At 41.5% G+C, this 17688-nt stretch overlaps 1 protein-coding gene across 7 annotated transcripts in view; it reads right to left on the bottom strand.

Moving 5' to 3' along the window:
* SPSB4 (splA/ryanodine receptor domain and SOCS box containing 4) overlaps positions 1–17688 on the bottom strand; it is a 326063-nt gene that overhangs the window by 34835 nt on the left and 273540 nt on the right. The gene's annotated exons all lie outside the window — the stretch shown is intronic.

Raw genomic sequence — 17688 nt, 5'->3', positions numbered from 1 at the left:
AAGTTTTCCTCTTTTCCCTGCTTGGATGGGTCTTTTATACAGGAATAGGGAAGATAAAAATAATCTTAATACACACATGAAAATCTAAGTCTAAGACCACAAAATTAGCAGGGGGCACAGGGTCAGGTACAGTAGCTGAACAACCTTTAATTATAAAGTTTCAAAACAGACATTATCAATTTGAAATCTAGTCAAAGTGTTTGTTTCTTGCAGTTGACATAACAAGAAATAGACTAGCTGGGTAGAATACTGTAAAATTTAAAATGCTTGTTAGGTTGCTTAGGTTATTGATTTGTAGCTGCTAGCACTCAGCATAGTGTAAATGATTGCGGATGTAAATGTGTGTGTGTATACACACACACACACACACACAAACTGGGTCATAAGTAACTAGTCTTCTCAAAAAAAGAACAACAGCTACTGATATATAAGGTGTGTGTGCACACGCGCACTCCCAGAGCAACTGACACACAATTTCTTACCCTGGGCAACTGTCAGTACTGCTCAGAGTTACAACCAAACTGAACCTAGTTCTCTCATGCTATGGAACATTAAAGGTTTCAACGTTCTGTCTAACGTTGCCACTCTCATTTCACAGTCTAATAAAACATCAGCTAATGAAGGCATAGCAAATAGTGAGTAATGATGTCATCCTAAATTACTGCTCCTACCGCTAAGTTTCTTTTCAACATCACTCCTGGTCTTCTAATTAAATAATTTTTTAAAAAAGGAGAAAAATTATGTTTAGAGTCTGTCTTTTGATTTTATCGGTGGTATATTTTATTAAAATAGTCAGACCTCAAAGGAAAAAACCTAGTATGAAATATTGACATTTGTATTAAGTTAATTTTGCTGCACATCTTAATTTTTATCAGAAAAGCTATATATTTTGTGATACCCTTTGTGATACTAAAAGAGACTGAATTACACAGAATGAGACTTTCAACCTCTGTAATCTCACAGAAAATGCCCACCTAGAAATCAAGAGTTATTTTGAGGAATACATAAAGGGCATACTGGCTTAATCTCATCCCTTTTCACAAATAAATTAACTTGGATGACTCTTAGATAATGAAGTAGGAAAAATGGATACACCTGGGCAATATATAAATAGTGCTTAAATAAGGAGTTATATGTGAAATGGGCATAAGAGAAATGCAACCAAGTTTCCACATTTGGGTTTAAAAAATAGCAAAGTTAAAACATTTTAATCTGAAAAATAATTCAAATTTAATCTTAAAAATTACACACATTTGATCTAGGATTGAAATGAGGCACCAAAAAGCTAAGGGCATGTCTTCACTAGCAATGTTAAAGTGTTGTATGTCTGTGTAGTCATGGCATGGCTATAAAAAACCCCACTTCCCTGAGGGGAGTAGCTCCCAGTGCTGGTGCACTATCTACACTGCCACTTTGCAGTGCTCAGGGGTGTGTTTTTTCAACCCGAGTGAGAAAATTGCAGCACTGTAAAGTGGCAGCGTGGACAAGGCCTAAGGCTTGATTCATCAGAGTAATTAAGCGTGTGCCTAATGCTAAGCACATAATTCCACTGCTCACTCATGGCCTTCCTAATCAAGGTCTTAATGACTTCCTCAATATCACAGTCAAAAGGCAAAATTAGAAAGACACTCTAGAAGCCTGACTCATTGATGCACAATGGTGAACATCTTTATGAAATAAGATGCTCACCTTTGACACGTGGTGAGAAAGTTGCCAGATCTTCAACATCACCAGTGAAAAGCTGCGTTGTATGGGCATCCAGAGGGACAGACTGGATGCCTCAAGTGAAATTTTCTAGTTCTAACATCTGTGGTTCCACTAAAGAAATATGATCAAGGCCAGAGCTATGCTGATTTACACCAGATGAGGATCCAGACCCCCAGCTATAGAATGACAAATAAATAATAAATGGACGTAATATACTATTTAATGTATAATGCTTCAGGTCTAATGTGGAAGAAAACTCAGTCTTCACTCTAAGGTTGTTTGCAACACGTCAGACAATGTTATTTTCTGGCAATTGCAAGAAGGAAGACAACAGTTTTGGACGGAGTGTCTGTCCTTATGCAAATCTTCAAAATACAAAACAATATAAAGCAGTATTTATACCTTTTCATTATATAAAGCTGTGTCTTATTTATACATTTTTCCTTCTGATATCTTATTTGTTTTCAACATTTCCTGCTAACAATTACATTCCATTGTTATCTCAAGGCAAAGGGGAAAAAACAGCTTTGCTTGCTGTTTCTCATACACTTCACCAGTCCTGCCTCTACAAATCTCGTGTTATTATGGTTCTGTGTTAGCCTGACTGTTCCTCTCTCTCTCTCTAACAAAGTGAGATGGCTGCACTCAAATCCTTTTTCCCTCTTGCTACTTCCACACTAGTACTGAGCTGCTAACATGGTATAATAACTGAGAGTTACGACCATTCTCAGTTGTTCTTGTGCTCTTCCTTTATGTCACTACATGCTATAAAAAACAATTTTAACATCCCAGTTTTCTAATCTTCCTATAGCTTCACCTAAAATGAATCAAAAAATCATTTCATTAGGGTTTAGTTATTTCTAGGAATACTCTTCATAGGTATCAACAAGCCAGGGTACTAGTTGAGGCGCAATATATATAGCTTGAATACAGTGAATTGGTTGAAACAAAATTGTAGGGTGTCACGACCTGGCTATACCTCAGATTATGCAAGGATTATACACTTAGCCATCACCAGAACGTATTTTATTCAAAGTACAAGGAAACTCATTTCTCTATCAGCACTTTGCTTATTAAAGAAAACATTTGAATTACAGATTAAAATTACTAGCACTCCTCAGGAGCTGCCAATTCTGGCCTCTCATGCTTTACTTTTCCTACATTACTCATATAACCCAAGGTTCAGGGAGCATTTTGCTAAAAATTAACGTGGCATGATAGAAACCCATCTTTGTGCTTCCTTGACTGGGAAATTGGGGGATGGGGAAGAGACAAGCCTATGCTAGGAGAGTTCTAGTAGGCAGGAGAACAAAGAGAAAGAAATCACAGACAATAGTCCTGTATTTTATATTTTCTAGCCATCCTATTGGAATTGAGGAAAGTATCCCATAGACCAGTGGTTCTCAGCCAGGGGTCCAGGACCCTCTGGGGGGCCCTGAGCAGGTTTCAAGGGGGTCTGCCAAAATAAACCAGAGAGCAGGGCCGGAGTTAGACTTGTTGGGACCTATGGCAGAAAGCTCAAGCCCAAGCCCAAGCCCCACTGCCCAGGATTGAAGATGAAGCCTGAGCAACTTTGCTTCACAGGGCTGCCTGTTGTATTGGGCTCCAGCCTACTCCTCTGCTTGCTACCCCCCTAATGCTGGCCCTGGCTTTTCATCTACTGGATATGCAGAAAAACAGTTGTCGCAGCAGAGGTGGGCCATGGAATTTTTATGGCATGTTGGGGGGAAGGGGCTCAGAAAGAAAAAGCTTGAGAACCCCTGCTGTAGACCTACTCAGAAATAATAAAGTACACACAAAATGCAGAATACATTGGTTAGCATCTCATGTAGTCCTGAAGATGCATGGAAAGACAAAGAAAGAAAGTGTTGTGGAAGACAATGTGCTCTCTGGAGAGAGAACAAGGGGTTAAGATTAAGTAGGGTTACCTAGTAGGCAAATTGTAGATGTATTTGGACATGGTGGCCCCCCGCATGTTGTGTATCTTCCAGGCTTAGCCCTCTTCCCCCTCAGGTTCTATTCCTTTTTTTTTTTTTTTTTTTTGAAAGACAAATCACACTTTTAATCAAGGGATACTCCAGGGAAAGCAGAAAGAATAAATGGATTTAAAGAGCCTACACCTCCAACATCTTCCTTATTCAAAGTGAAATAGAAGGGGACATTGGGGATGTTTTTAAAGAAAAGATATCAGAGAAAGATTGCACAAGGTACCAGAACGTTTGCAGCTATATTTTCAATAGTAATAAAAATAAAAATAAAAAAAATATAAAAACAAAAAATCATCTATTTATCTTGATATCTATACACTACCATACCCATCACCATGGTACCAAAGTTCCTTGTAAAAGACCAACATGTTTACCACATACAGGGAGACTAAAATCTCTGCTGAAGAATTTGGAGAGAGAGTCTACTTTATGCACATAATATGAAACTCTCCTAAATTCACAAAATTTTTCTTTCCTGTCACATGTGTGGTTGGTGGTTAGCAATAACGGAAGAAACTAAAGGCCAAAAGAATTATTAACTGAGGTCTTCTTATTGCTGGCAAGGTCAAATTCCTGTCATTCCAAGTACGAGCAATTTACTAATCTGTGATCTATCTATCAATCTATTACAGCAGCCATTTTTTCACTACAGCAGACTCATCAAAACCACAGTTTGATTCTTCCCTGTTCTTAGGTTTGTGGGTAAAATAAGTAAGATCATTTTGTAGAAACTTTCACACACAGATTTGAAAAACCTCTGAGTTATAGTATAGTATGTGCTTTTCAGCTGAGCTGTAAACATGTAAAAACATGAAGTCCAATCCCGCAGTTCTTTTTTCAGACAAATACCTCCATTGATCAAAAATCCTGAGAAAGGACAGATGATTCTGATCAATGGTTTTTATGGGGAAGATATTGAAAAAAATGCATAATTTAAAGTGTGCTTTTCATTAATTTCAGACTTTCACAGTTGAAAAGCCAGCTTTAGAATTAGAGCCTCCCCTTTATTCTTTCGCTGACACTAAAATGAAAATTTTTACAATGTGTTACAGGTTAAAAACAAGGCTAGATGAATGGTGAATCTAATCTTCAACGTTTTCTTACATCAGATCAAAGACTATAGTGACTTGCATGAACATTTAGGCCAAATTTTCACAAGTGGTCTCCAATTTTGAGGAATTATTGGCCTTTTCCCTCTCCATCCTCAACATCCATTCCATGGTTTTCTACATCTGAACAGTTGCTTGTGAGTATAATATATTGGTCTGAATTTGATTGTGAGATCTTCTAGGCCAAGATCGAGGACCATTATTTAAGTTGTGCCTAGCCTCTGCTCTTCCTGCTCACTTAATGCTTTCCTAGCCTCTAACACTGAATGCCTGCATGCATTCAGCTGTGCCCTATCAGTGCGGGAGGACTGCATGAGCTCAGAAAACACGTCATTGCGAGGGTGGTTTTTTTGCCTTCTAATCTGCGATAACCTCAGGGACGGCGATGATGGGGGAGCCTAGAAACAGTTACACCTGGGGAGAGATAAAAGGGAAGAATAAAATTTAAGATGATACATTTCTGAGAACAAAAGGGAGACTCTTTCACAGTGAATCAAGCAATTCACAGCAGACAGCACATGTGCTTTAGGTACAAGGTCACATTTTGCCTTCAAAATTGAGCGCCTGCCGGTATGGTGACACATCACACATACATTGTGCAATAGAATTCGGTTTCCATGCAGCCATGGTAAGGCAAAGGGTATGCAGGGTTGGCTTCTTACGCATAACATGTGGGAATGGTTTCATATTGCAGCACCATCCTTTCTCATAGCAAGCAATGGGCTGGGTTTCACATTTAGAAGGAGGGGCTGCGGTTTTCGGGTGGATGTGCAGTACACGCCTCCCCCGACCCCACCACGTGGCTATTCTCCAGGATGATCCCTTTTAGCAAAGCACAAACAGCCCAGCATGAACGGGGTCCTTTTACTGTTCCCTTACAAAAATTCCCCTATTTCAACTAGGTGGCCATGAATTATATCGCTCTCCTGAGGCTAACACAGAAAGATATAGACCGAATGTTGCTTGAATGCAACCAAAATACAGGACCACTCATTGCCATGCTTTGTGCTGCAATGATTCCAGAATACTTTCAGAGTACCTCCAGGAAAGCTTCATGGATATGTCTCTGGAGGATTCCTGCTCCATCCCCAGACATGTGAACAGACTTTTCCAGAAGCTGTACTGGCCGTGAATGCATCCCAATTCTTCAGGGCAAATCTGACATTAAACACTATTGCTTTTAAACCCTGTACTGTAGTTACAAATGTGCACTCACCAGAGGTGCCTTCTCCAGCTTCAGGGTTGGGGATCCCGCCTTCAGAGGGTATTGGCTCCAGGGTGATGAAAAGGTCCTGGCTGCCAGGGAGAACGGATTCACTGCTTGCCTGCTTCACATTCTCCTCCTCCTCTTCCTCATCCACAAAATCCTCCTCTGTTGCGTGAGACTCCCCCCTTGCAGGTGTCCACAGACGGTAGTGGTAGGGTCCCCTCCTAGAATGGCATGCAGCTGATCATAGAAGTGGCATGTATGAGGCTCTGACCTGGAGCGACCGTTTGCCTCCTTTGTCTTTTGGTAGGCTTGCCTCAGCTCCTTAACTTTCACGTGGCACTGCTGTGTGTCCCTGCTGTAGCCTCTCTCCAACATGCCCTGTGAGATTTGGCAAATATATTTGCATTTCTTCTTTTTGACTGGAGTTCTGCCTGCACAGATGATTCTCCCCACACAACAATCAGATCCAGTGTCTCCCTTTCGGTCCATGCTAGAGCTTGTTTGCGATTCTGGGGGGACTGCATGGTCACCCGTGCTGCTGAGTTTGCCACGCTGACCGAACAGGAAATGAAATTCAAAAGTTCCTGGAGCTTTTCCTGCATACCTGGCTAGTGTATCAGAGTTCAAAGTGCTGTCTAGAGTGGTCACAATGGAGCACTCTGGGATAGCTCCCGGAGGCCAATACCGTTGATTTGCGTTCGCATTAACCCAAATCGACCCAGCAAGGTCGATTTTAGTGCTACTCCCCTCACCGGGGAGGAGTAAAGAAGTCAATTTTACGAGCCCTTTAAGTCGATGAATGGGGTTGGTTGTGTGGATGCATTCACTTTAAAATCAGCCTAACATGACTAAATTCGACCTAACTCCATAGTGTAGACCAGGCCCTATATTCCAAAGTATATGAGCAAAAGTGAAAATTTATTTAAGCCCCCAAGAAGAAAACGTTGACTAACTTAGAAGTACAGTTTTTATATTTCTAATTCATTGTACTTTAATTCTTCTGCATGCATCTGTATCTCTCATACATTATTAGGGCCAGGAGATTTTTCAACAACATCCTCAAGGAACATCTTTGCTCTTTTTGTTGAAGACTGGACTGATGAATTACTACTTCATCATGAGGCCACTATAAACCTTTCAAATTCCTTTCCACTTCTCTGTGGGACTTACTTTTCTTTCACAAATTCCTTCTGTCCTCCCAAGAGGATACAGACACTATAATCCCACGACAAAGCTCTCTGAACTCATTACTGTGGGTTACTTCAGTCAAATACTATACTTGCTGTAATATCTTTTGTACATTTCCCCATAAACCTTCCATGAAGCCAACTGCTTTTATCATACACCTTCAAACTGCAATCCCAAGCAATTATATTTAATTCTCAACGCTGCAATATTATCCAGGAAAAATATTTAAAAACGTACATTCAACATGCACGTAACATTTTTCTGAAGGTTGAAAAACCCTGTAAAAGGTTCAAAAGAACAAATTAAATACTTTTTAGAAAATTAAGCTACAAAAATCACTTCTTAATAAATTACCTGAAAAGATCAAGTCTGCTGTGTATGGACTCATAGTAATACTTTAGGTGGGAAAAGTTTATTTAAAAGACCTGTGGAATCAGATTATTTCTCATTATAATACTTCATTTAAGTATGAAAATCATCTTCTCTTTATCTAAACATTAAGAAGAGCACAGATTCTTCTTTAGCAGTTCTTCTCTTAATTCAACAATGACTGTTCCCACAAGAGGATACACCAGTCATTTCTCAGGAAATTCTGTTTCTTGTTTTATGAACCAGAAAAAGGCTTTCAGACTTTCACATTAAAGGACTCTGTACCACCATTCACCCTGCTGAGGCATGAATTGCACTTCAAGAGAAAGTTCAGTGAGCATGTCAACTATATAGAAATACAGCAGTACAGATCACCACTTCTCATCTTCAGTTCTTGAACATACCATGTGTGGGGTTACTGTGGCTTTAAGAGAATGAATAGACTCTCCATGGTGAGGGTGCTGACAGTGGAGAAGGCACCTGGTTTGGAGTTAGACTGATGGATTGATGCGAGTTAAGATGTAGTCTATATGTTAACAGTCTTTATTAGATATATAGTTAAGTTACTAGCAATAAATTATTATTAAAACAAGTGGATTATTTCAATATACAACAACATCTGGTATCACGAGTGAAGGAAGTCATTAAAAGAACTGGAGCAAGTTAAAACAAAAAACCCTGAAGTAATAATAGCTGCTCAGAAGTGAAAAACAGGTTTGAATGAAATAAGACTGATCAATTAGGAGTCCCCACATTTCTTCAAATCTTGAGAAATGCTGCAGAAAATTGGAAAAGGTTTAAACAAGAACTAGATTTATTTTTGAGGGCATCGGGATCTACTCATAAGGAAGATGAACGAAAGGTTGCCACCTTTTTGAATATTGTGGGTACTCAAACAACTTCATAATATAATTCATTGGAGTTTAATGTTAGAGAAAGAACTGGGTTTGTCTTAAAAAAAAAAATAGGCGGCATAGTTTACCAAAAAGGAATGAACCAGTTGAAGGATTTCTGTTTCATTCGAGAATTCAAATGGAGGGAGAGACTTCTGAACACTTTTTTTTTTTTTTAAACACAGATCTAAAGGTAAGAAGTCAGACATGCAATTGCTGGAACCTGAGTCAACGATAAGAGATCAGATTGTGACGGGTATAAAAGATGTCAGTGTAAGAAAATGACAATTAGAAAAGCCAGATCTAGATCTGGAAAAGCGAGTCACAATTTGCCGAACTGCTGAACTTAATCAACAACTGCAGAGTTTAGAAAAAAAACCTGATGTGAATACAGACTTACGTAAAAAAACAAGTCTGTGGAGGAAAACCAGGTGAAAGTTAAAATAAATGAGCATATGAACGAATGTTCTCGATGTGGAAGGATACATCAACTTGGACAATGTGAACATATGGTCAAACCCATCATATCCACAAGTAATAATCATGTCCCAAAAGTTTGTAAACAGAGAAGACTGAAAACTTTTATATATATTTAAAGACTCCAGACATGAAATTTGTACCAGTCTGTCAAGATTTCTCTGGGAAAACCTACTCTGCTGAAAATAGTGACTAAAGCTGTAGTCACTGTTTCAATTTCAGTATTAAAACAAGGCTGTGGCTTCACGGTAGCTGGTGGCAGAATTCACCACCACGAGTATCTCTTTCCATCCCTGGAAGGTTTAAAGAGAGGTCCCGCAATATTACAGACACTCTGGCCAATGCCTCTTTAATAATGAGCAAAGGTTGCTATGCTGCTTTGCAAGGTCCCTTTAACCCTTACGCTTCTGACGTAAGTCACAACTCCTGCAGTAATCTTGCACTGTCTCAAATATGCAAGGCCAACAGAAATTCTGTTTTAGTCTGTCACAGGTTTTTTTCCACTCCTAGATGTCCTGAAAATGGACAGTCAGAGCTACTTGAAGCAATTCTCTCCAGTATTTCTCACGCACAATTACCTGCTTGCAACTCTCACCAGGATACCTCCTTTTTCCCCTATAGGAGCTCACCTATACAGTAAACCTTCTTGCATTAAAAAAAATCAAAAAAATCTACCCTTTCCTTCCCCAGCTGGGGCATCATTCTGAGCTCCAACTGCCTCTTGTGCCAGAGAAGGGTCAGCTTGTTGGGCAGTCACAGACTCCTTTTATGTTTCACTTAAGCCCAGAGCAGACTCTGGCACAACAGAAGAATTTTCAGATTCCTCCTCAGAAGGCAAGCTGCTACTGAGCGCATTTCCCTCCCCTTCATAGCCTTCCCTGCTGACCACAGACAAAGCAGGTGAATCAGATCCATACTTTCTCTGGGCTTATAACACTAATATGCTTAGACGTGGCTCTCTCCTCAGCTTCCTCAGTTTCTTTCTCCTCCTTGAGCCTGAGTTCCACCATTCTCATTTCATGCTCACATTCTATCATGGCTTCCAGGAGCCTCAGGCGAACCAGTTCTGCTGAAGTGGTCTCTGTGGCATCTTGGGTATGGGGGTGCTCAGACGCCTCCCTGTGGTCAAAGTCCATGAGCAAAGCTCTCAGGTCCTGCTCTGAGGCTCTCTTTTTATGGGACAGTCCCCTACTTGTACATAATTTTTCAAGGTCTTTTGCGTCGAGACCTTCATATGATTGTGATTCACTCATTGTGACTATCTTTAACCCTTACAACTCTCATTATCAAATTTAAAGTTTTGACAGTGTTGGGTTATGATCTTCAAGCCCAAACTGACCTCGGGCATATGAATCCTGCCATGACAATACCAATTGTCACGCTATCTGGAGTGGCTCATGACCGTGAGTGTCTACCTCAGGGCAGACTGTCAGAAAACAGGGTAGACACCCCAAACTGGTGGTATGTTCTAAAATTAGATTTCACCAAGCCAGTAACAAATGTGAACTTCTGGATCATTATGCCAGTCCTACCAGAGAGTCCTTGGTTACAAAGATTATTTTTTTCAACTGTACTTATATGATATAAAAATAGAATATCAGTCAGGCAAATCATTAATTGTTGCAGATACTCTTTCTAGAGTTTATGATGTAACCAATGTAACTTAATAGGATGATGATGATGAGACATGTAGATATATTTAAAATTTGTTTCCTATGTCAGAAAGAGTATGGGAAGAAATTGTACAAACAACCAGACCCAATGAAAATTTACAGAGGGTTATTATAGCTATTGAAAAAGCATATATTAAAAAATGATACTGAAGCCATATAATAAATTTATACAAGACTTATCAATAATTGATGGATTCTGTTTAAAGGTAATAGAGTAGAATTTCCTCTAGGATTAACAGCAGAGATGTTGAAACACATACATGAGGGACATTTAGACATAGAAAAATGTAAACATAGAGCAAGAAAGGTTCTGTACTGGCCACAAATAAAAACAGAGGATTATATAAAAGAATGGGACCTATGTCAAAAATATAGAAATGCTTGGTCTAAGCAACCTTTGACATTTATTCAAGAAAACTTAAGACCTTGGTCTAAAGTAGTTTTAGATTTATTTGAATGTGAAGGACATGCATAGGTTATAGTTCTTGATTATTTTTTCAAATTTTACTGAAATATCTATCACATCACATGTGCGAAACAAGTCATTAACAAAATTAAATGAACTTTTTCAAGGTATGGAATTCCCAATATAGTAATGACTGAATATGGACCTCCATTTCACAGTCAAAAGTTTAAATGTTTTGCCATAGCGTATGATTTCAAACATATTTCAGAGTCCAGGCTATCCATAATCTAATGGGCTAGTTGAAAATAGTGTTAAAATAATGACAAAAAGATCACGAACAACAGCTCAAGAAATGAATACTGATTTATATTTGGCACAAAATCGGAGACATCTGCAATATTTACCGGCAAGAAAACTGAAAGAAGAAATGATATATATATATAGTACAGCAACGAGAACAGCAAGAACATGAAAATGACAGCATTCCTCTAAGTAATGCAAACAACTTCAATAATACAGCAAGTACAGACATCAGCCTGTCATTGCATCAAAGGAGACCTGTTAAGAGACTTATAGAAAGCTGTTGAGGTAATCTGATATACAGACAAATGAATAAATGTGTACTAAAAACATACAAGTAAGGAGATGTGGTGTATTGGGGCTTTAAAAGAAGGAATAGAAACTTCAGGGTGTGGGAGCTGACAGTGGGAGGTGGTGATTTGGTTTTAGGTTAGACTGACAGATTGACCTGAGTGAAGATGCTCTGCCCACATGTTAACTATGTATCTAATAAAGACTGTTAAATTACTAGCAATGAATTATTAAAGATACTGGATTACCTGAATATAAAAACATACCACCTGATTGCCCTTGCCTACTCTGGATTTAATTATTAAGATACACTAAGTGTTGTGATTAGCTAATTTTATGCATGTATGTGCTATACATAACTGCAACAAATGACTACTTCATATTTGCCTCATTGCTAATCAGGATTTCCAAACTCTCCACCCACCTAAGGAAAAATATTGGACACCTCCCAGTAATTCCTTTGGTAAAAACATTTTAGCATATCCTGAAGATCAATAAACTTGGGATCTGACATGTACATGTTGGTAAAAATAAGGGGTCCAGAGTGGAGAACCCATTATTGAAAATTCCATGGTACCAGCCCCTCCTGCTTAAAACTGAGATTTGTAATCTTGGGTATCTTAGCAGTTCTCAACTGCTGCAATGTGGATTTTAAGATTTTCAGCAATGTGTATATCCATATAACATTAAGACTGACCACGTATTACAATTTTATTCAGTCAATATTAATATATTTAGATTTTTATTGGTGAACAAATTATTTAATATATTTAATCAGTCAATAATATCATAAAAGATATTCATGGCAAATTGGACCACAACATTCAATTGTGTCTGAGTGGGGAAATATACCCTTACAACTCAGATTATACTGGAAAGTCATTAGGAGAGGGTGAGCAGCATCTGATAAGTGTAGGGAAGTGTGGAAAGAGTCAGAAAAGAGAAACAAAAGATAAGATGAGAAGGAGAGGGGCAGGGAGTTGCATTAGAAACAATGATGAAATCCTGGACCCACTGGGTACACCTACATTGGAATAAAAGACCCGCGTCAAACCCACAACTGATCCCGGGTGAGCCGACTCAGGTTCGAGAGCTAAACATTGCTGTGTAGATGTCCAGGCTTGGGCTGGAGCCTGGGCTCTGAGACCCTCTGCCCTCACGGGGTCCCACAGCTCGGGCTCCAAACTGAGCCCGAATGTCTACATAGTAATTTTACAGCCCCAGGAGCCTGAGTCAGATGACTCAGGGCAGCTGATGCTGTTAAATTGCTTCACAGAAGTACTCACTGAAATCAATAGCAAAGCTCCAATTAATTTCAATGGGGCCAGGATATCTCTCAAAGCCTGTGGTCAGTCACAAACCAGAAGCACTTGATGTTATCAGTGAAAGTTAATTAACATGTTAGATACAAAGGAGAGGAAAGGGCCAAGACACCTAATCCAAAGTAGTTCAACTAAAACAACACATATATGAGCACAACCCTTTTAAAATCTTGTCACCTCTATCTTCTCAAATGGTACACTGAGAAATTCTCCCATTCACATATTTCTGAAATGAATCTTGAAAAATGTTAAACTGCAATATGATAAGCCACTTAACTGCTAAATTAAAGATGAACAGGATGCCTTAGGCCTGATCTGCACTACGAGTTTATGTTGGATTTAGCAGCGTTACATCGAAATAACCCTGCACCCATCCACACAACGAAGCCATTTTTTCGACATAAAGTGCTCTTAAAACCGATTTCTGTACTCCTCCCCAATGAGGGGATTAGCACTGAAATCAACATCGCCGTTTCGAATTAGGGTTAGTGTGGACGCAATTCAAAGGTTTTGGCCCCCGGGAGCTATCCCACAGTGCACCATTGTGACCGCTCTGAACTCGGATGTGCTGGCCAGGTAGACAGGAAAAGCCCCAGGAACTTTTGAATCTCATTTCCTGTTTGGCCAGGCAAGCTCATCAGCACAGGTGACCATACAGTCCCAGAATTGAAAAAGAGCTCCAGTATGGATCAAACGGGAGGTACTGGATCTGATCACGGTATGGGGAGAGGAATCCGTGCTATCAGAACTACGTTCCAAAAGATGAAATGCCAAAACATTTCAAAAAATCTCCAAGGCCATGAGGGACAGAGGCTACAGCAGGGACATAACGAAGTGCCACGTTAAACTTAAGGAGCTCAGACAAGCATACTAGAAAACCAAAGAATCAAACAGACACTCCGGGACAGAGTCCCAGACATGCTGCTTCTACGCTGAGCTGCATGCAATTCTAGGGGGGGACTGCCACCACTACCCCACCCCTGTCCGTGGACTCAGGATGATGGGATACTCTCCGCCATGCCTGAGGATTTTGCGGACGGGGAAGATGAGGAGGAGGATGAGCTTGAGGAGAGCACACAGCACACCATTCTCCCCGAGAGCCAGGATCTTTTTGTCACCGAGTGAAATACCCTCCCAACCCAACGAAGCCGGAGAAGAGACCTCTATTGAGTGTACTTTTTTAAATATAATACATGTTGTAAAAGCAAGCGTTTTTTAATGATTAAATAGCCCTGAGGACTTGGATTCATTCGTGGCCAGTACAGCTACTGGAAAAGTCTGTTAACTTGTCTGGGGATGGAGCGGAAATCCTCCAGGGACATCTCCATGAAGCTCTCCTGGAGGTACTCTAAATGCCTTTGCAGAAGGTTTCTGGGGAGAGCAGCCTTATTCCGTCTTCCATGGTAGGACACTTTACCATGCCATGTTAGTAGCAAGTAATCTGGTATCATTGCATGACAAAGTCTGGCAGCATATGGTCCCGGTGTTTGCTGGCATTCAAGCAACATCCGTTCTTTATCTCTCTGTGTGATCCTCAGGAGAGGGATATTGTTCATGGTAACCTGGTTGAAATAGGGGAATTTAATTAAGGAAACATTCAGAGGTGTGCTATTTGCCCGTGGCTGAAAAGAAATCCTCCCCGCAGTTAGCCACGCGGTGGGAGTGGGGGCCATTGGCGCTGAGCTGTTTGCGTTTGGCTAGCAGGGATCTTCCCCGATACCAGCCACGCAGTGGGGTGAGGGGTAAAGCAATCATTCCAGAGAATTGGATGGGGGTGGGGGGTTAGTTTGGTTTCTGCTGCTGCACGTTAACAGGAGAACCGCAGCACTAAATGGCCAACTCAACGTGCTTTGCTTGGTATGGGAGAGGAGGGCGCTGCTGTTATGAAGGTTGCAGAAGCTGAAAGACTATGGCTTACCATGGCCGCCTGCAAGCCAAATTCTGTTGCCCGGCACTGTGTGTGTGATTTAACACCAAAGCCACAGGCACTCAATATAAGATGCAAAATGCGAACTTGTACCAAAATCATATGTGCTATGTAATGTGAATAGTGTTGTTCACCGTGAAAGAGTATAGCCATTGTTCTGTAAAATTTATCTTTTTAAATACTTCACTCCCTTTTTTTCTTCCAGCAGCTGCAAATGTTTCAAGCCTCCCTCCTCTGTCCCACAGGCTCTCTCAGATAAGGCGGCAAAAAAAAAAAAAAAAACGCACACGCGATGAAATGTTCTCTGAGCTCATGCAATCATCTGGCACTGACAGAGCTCAGCAGAACGTGTGGAGGGACACAATAGCAGAGTACAGGAAGGCAGCCGATGAATGTGGGGAGAGGTGGCGGCAGGAAGATCAGAGGAGGCATGAGGCAATGCTGGGGCTACTGTGGGATCAAACGGACATGCTCCGGCGCTTGGTGGAGGTTCACGCATGGCAGCAGGATCACAGACTGGGGAGGAGGGAACAAGGGCTGCAGCGGCAAAGTTCCCATAGCCTCCTCACCCAGATGCCCAGGAACTGCTGTTGCTTTCACAGAGGGAGGGAGGGTTGACTGACAACATTTACCCATAACGACCCATGACAAATTTTTGGCCCCATCAGGCACTGCGAGCTCAGCCCAGAATTCCAATGGACAGCGGGGACTGTAGGATAGCTATCCACAGCACACCGCTCGGAATGTCGATGCTTGCCATGGTACTGTGGACGTACACCGCCGAATTAATGTGCTTAGTGTGGACGCATGCACTCGACTTTATTCAATCTGTTCCCAAAAATCGACTTCTGTAAAATCGGAGTACTTTCATAGTGTAGACATGGCCTTACAAACACACAAAAATTTCATAGCATGAGCAAAATATGCAACTTAACTGTGGATAAGAGTTTGACCAAGGAGCCAAAGAACGGATGGGTTGTTCCTTGACTTTAGCAAAGCTTTTGACATGGTCTCCCACAGTATTCTTGCCAGCAAGTTAAAGAAGTATGGGCTGGATGAATGGACTATAAGGTGGATAGAAAGTTGGCTAGATTGTCGGGCTCAGTGGGTAGTGATCAATGGCTCCATGTCTAGTTGGCAGCCGGTATCAAGTGGAGTGCCCCAAGGGTCGGTCCTGGGGCCGGTTTTGTTCAATATCTTCATAAATGATCTGGAGGATGATGTGGATTTCACTCTCAGCAAGTTTGCAAATGACACTAAACTGGGAGGAGAGGTAGATACGCTGGAGGGTAGAGATAGGATACAGAGGGCCCTAGACAAATTAGAGGATTGGGCCAAAAGAAATCTGATGAGGTTCAACAAGGACAAGTGCAGAGTCCTGCACTTCGGACGGAAGAATCCCATGCACCGCTACAGACTAGGGACCGAATCGCTCGGCAGCAGTTTGGCAGAAAAAGACCTAGGGGTTACAGTGGACGAGAAGCTGAATATGAGTCAACAGTGTGCCCTTGTTGCCAAGAAGGCCAATGGCATTTTGGGATGTATACGTAGGGGCATTGCCAGCAGATCGAGGGACGTGATCGTTCCCCTCTGTTCGACATTGGTGAGGCCTCATCTGGAGTACTGTGTCCAGTTTTGGGCCCCACACTACAAGAAGGATGTGGAAAAATTGGAAAGAGTCCAGTGGAGGGCAACAAAAATGCATTACGGGACTGGAACACATGACTTTTTTTGCCTCTGTTTTCACTAACAAGGTCAGCTCCCAGACTGCTGCGCTGGGCATCGCAAAATGGGGAAGAGATGGCCAGCCCTCTGTGGAGATAGAGGTGGTTAGGGACTATTTAGAAAAGCTGGACGTGCACAAGTCCATGGGGCCGGACGAGTTGCATCCAAGAGTGCTGAAGGAATTGGCGGCTGTGATTGCAGAGCCATTGGCCATTATCTTTGAAAACTCGTGGCGAACGGGGGAAGTCCCGGATGACTGGAAAAAGGCTAATGTAGTGCCAATCTTTAAAAAAGGGAAGAAGGAGGATCCTGGGAACTACAGGCCAGTCAGCCTCACCTCAGTCCCTGGAAAAATCATGGAGCAGGTCCTCAAAGAATCAATCCTGAAGCACTTGCATGAGAGGAAAGTGATCAGGAACAGCCAGCATGGATTCACCAAGGGAAGGTCATGCCTGACTAATCTAATCGCCTTTTATGATGAGATTACTGGTTCTGTGGATGAAGGGAAAGCAGTGGATGTATTGTTTCTTGACTTTAGCAAAGCTTTTGACACGGTCTCCCACAGTATTCTTGTCAGCAAGTTAAGGAAGTATGGGCTGGATGAATGCACTATAAGGTGGGTAGAAAGCTGGCTAGATTGTCGGGCTCAACGGGTAGTGATCAATGGCTCCATGTCTAGTTGGCAGCCGGTATCAAGTGGAGTGCCCCAAGGGTCGGTCCTGGGGCCGGTTTTGTTCAATATCTTCATAAATGATCTGGAGGATGGTGTGGATTGCACTCTCAGCAAATTTGCGGATGATACTAAACTGGGAGGAGTGGTAGATACGCTGGAGGGAAGGGATAGGAGGGAAAAATAAGGATAAGTGCAGGGTCCTGCACTTAGGACGGAAGAACCCAATGCACAGCTACAGACTAGGGACCGAATAGCTAGGCAGCAGTTCTGCGGAAAAGGACCTAGGGGTGACAGTGGACGAGAAGCTGGATATGAGTCAGCAGTGTGCCCTTGTTGCCAAGAAGGCCAATGGCATTTTGGGATGTATAAGTAGGGGCATAGCGAGCAGATCGAGGGACGTGATCGTTCCCCTCTATTCGACATTGGTGAG

The sequence above is a fragment of the Caretta caretta genome, chromosome 9 (genome assembly GCF_965140235.1).
Source record: "Caretta caretta isolate rCarCar2 chromosome 9, rCarCar1.hap1, whole genome shotgun sequence".
NCBI lineage: Eukaryota > Metazoa > Chordata > Testudines > Cheloniidae > Caretta > Caretta caretta.
The sequence above is the reverse complement of the archived record's forward strand: the minus strand, read 5'-3'. Positions and strand labels throughout refer to the sequence as shown.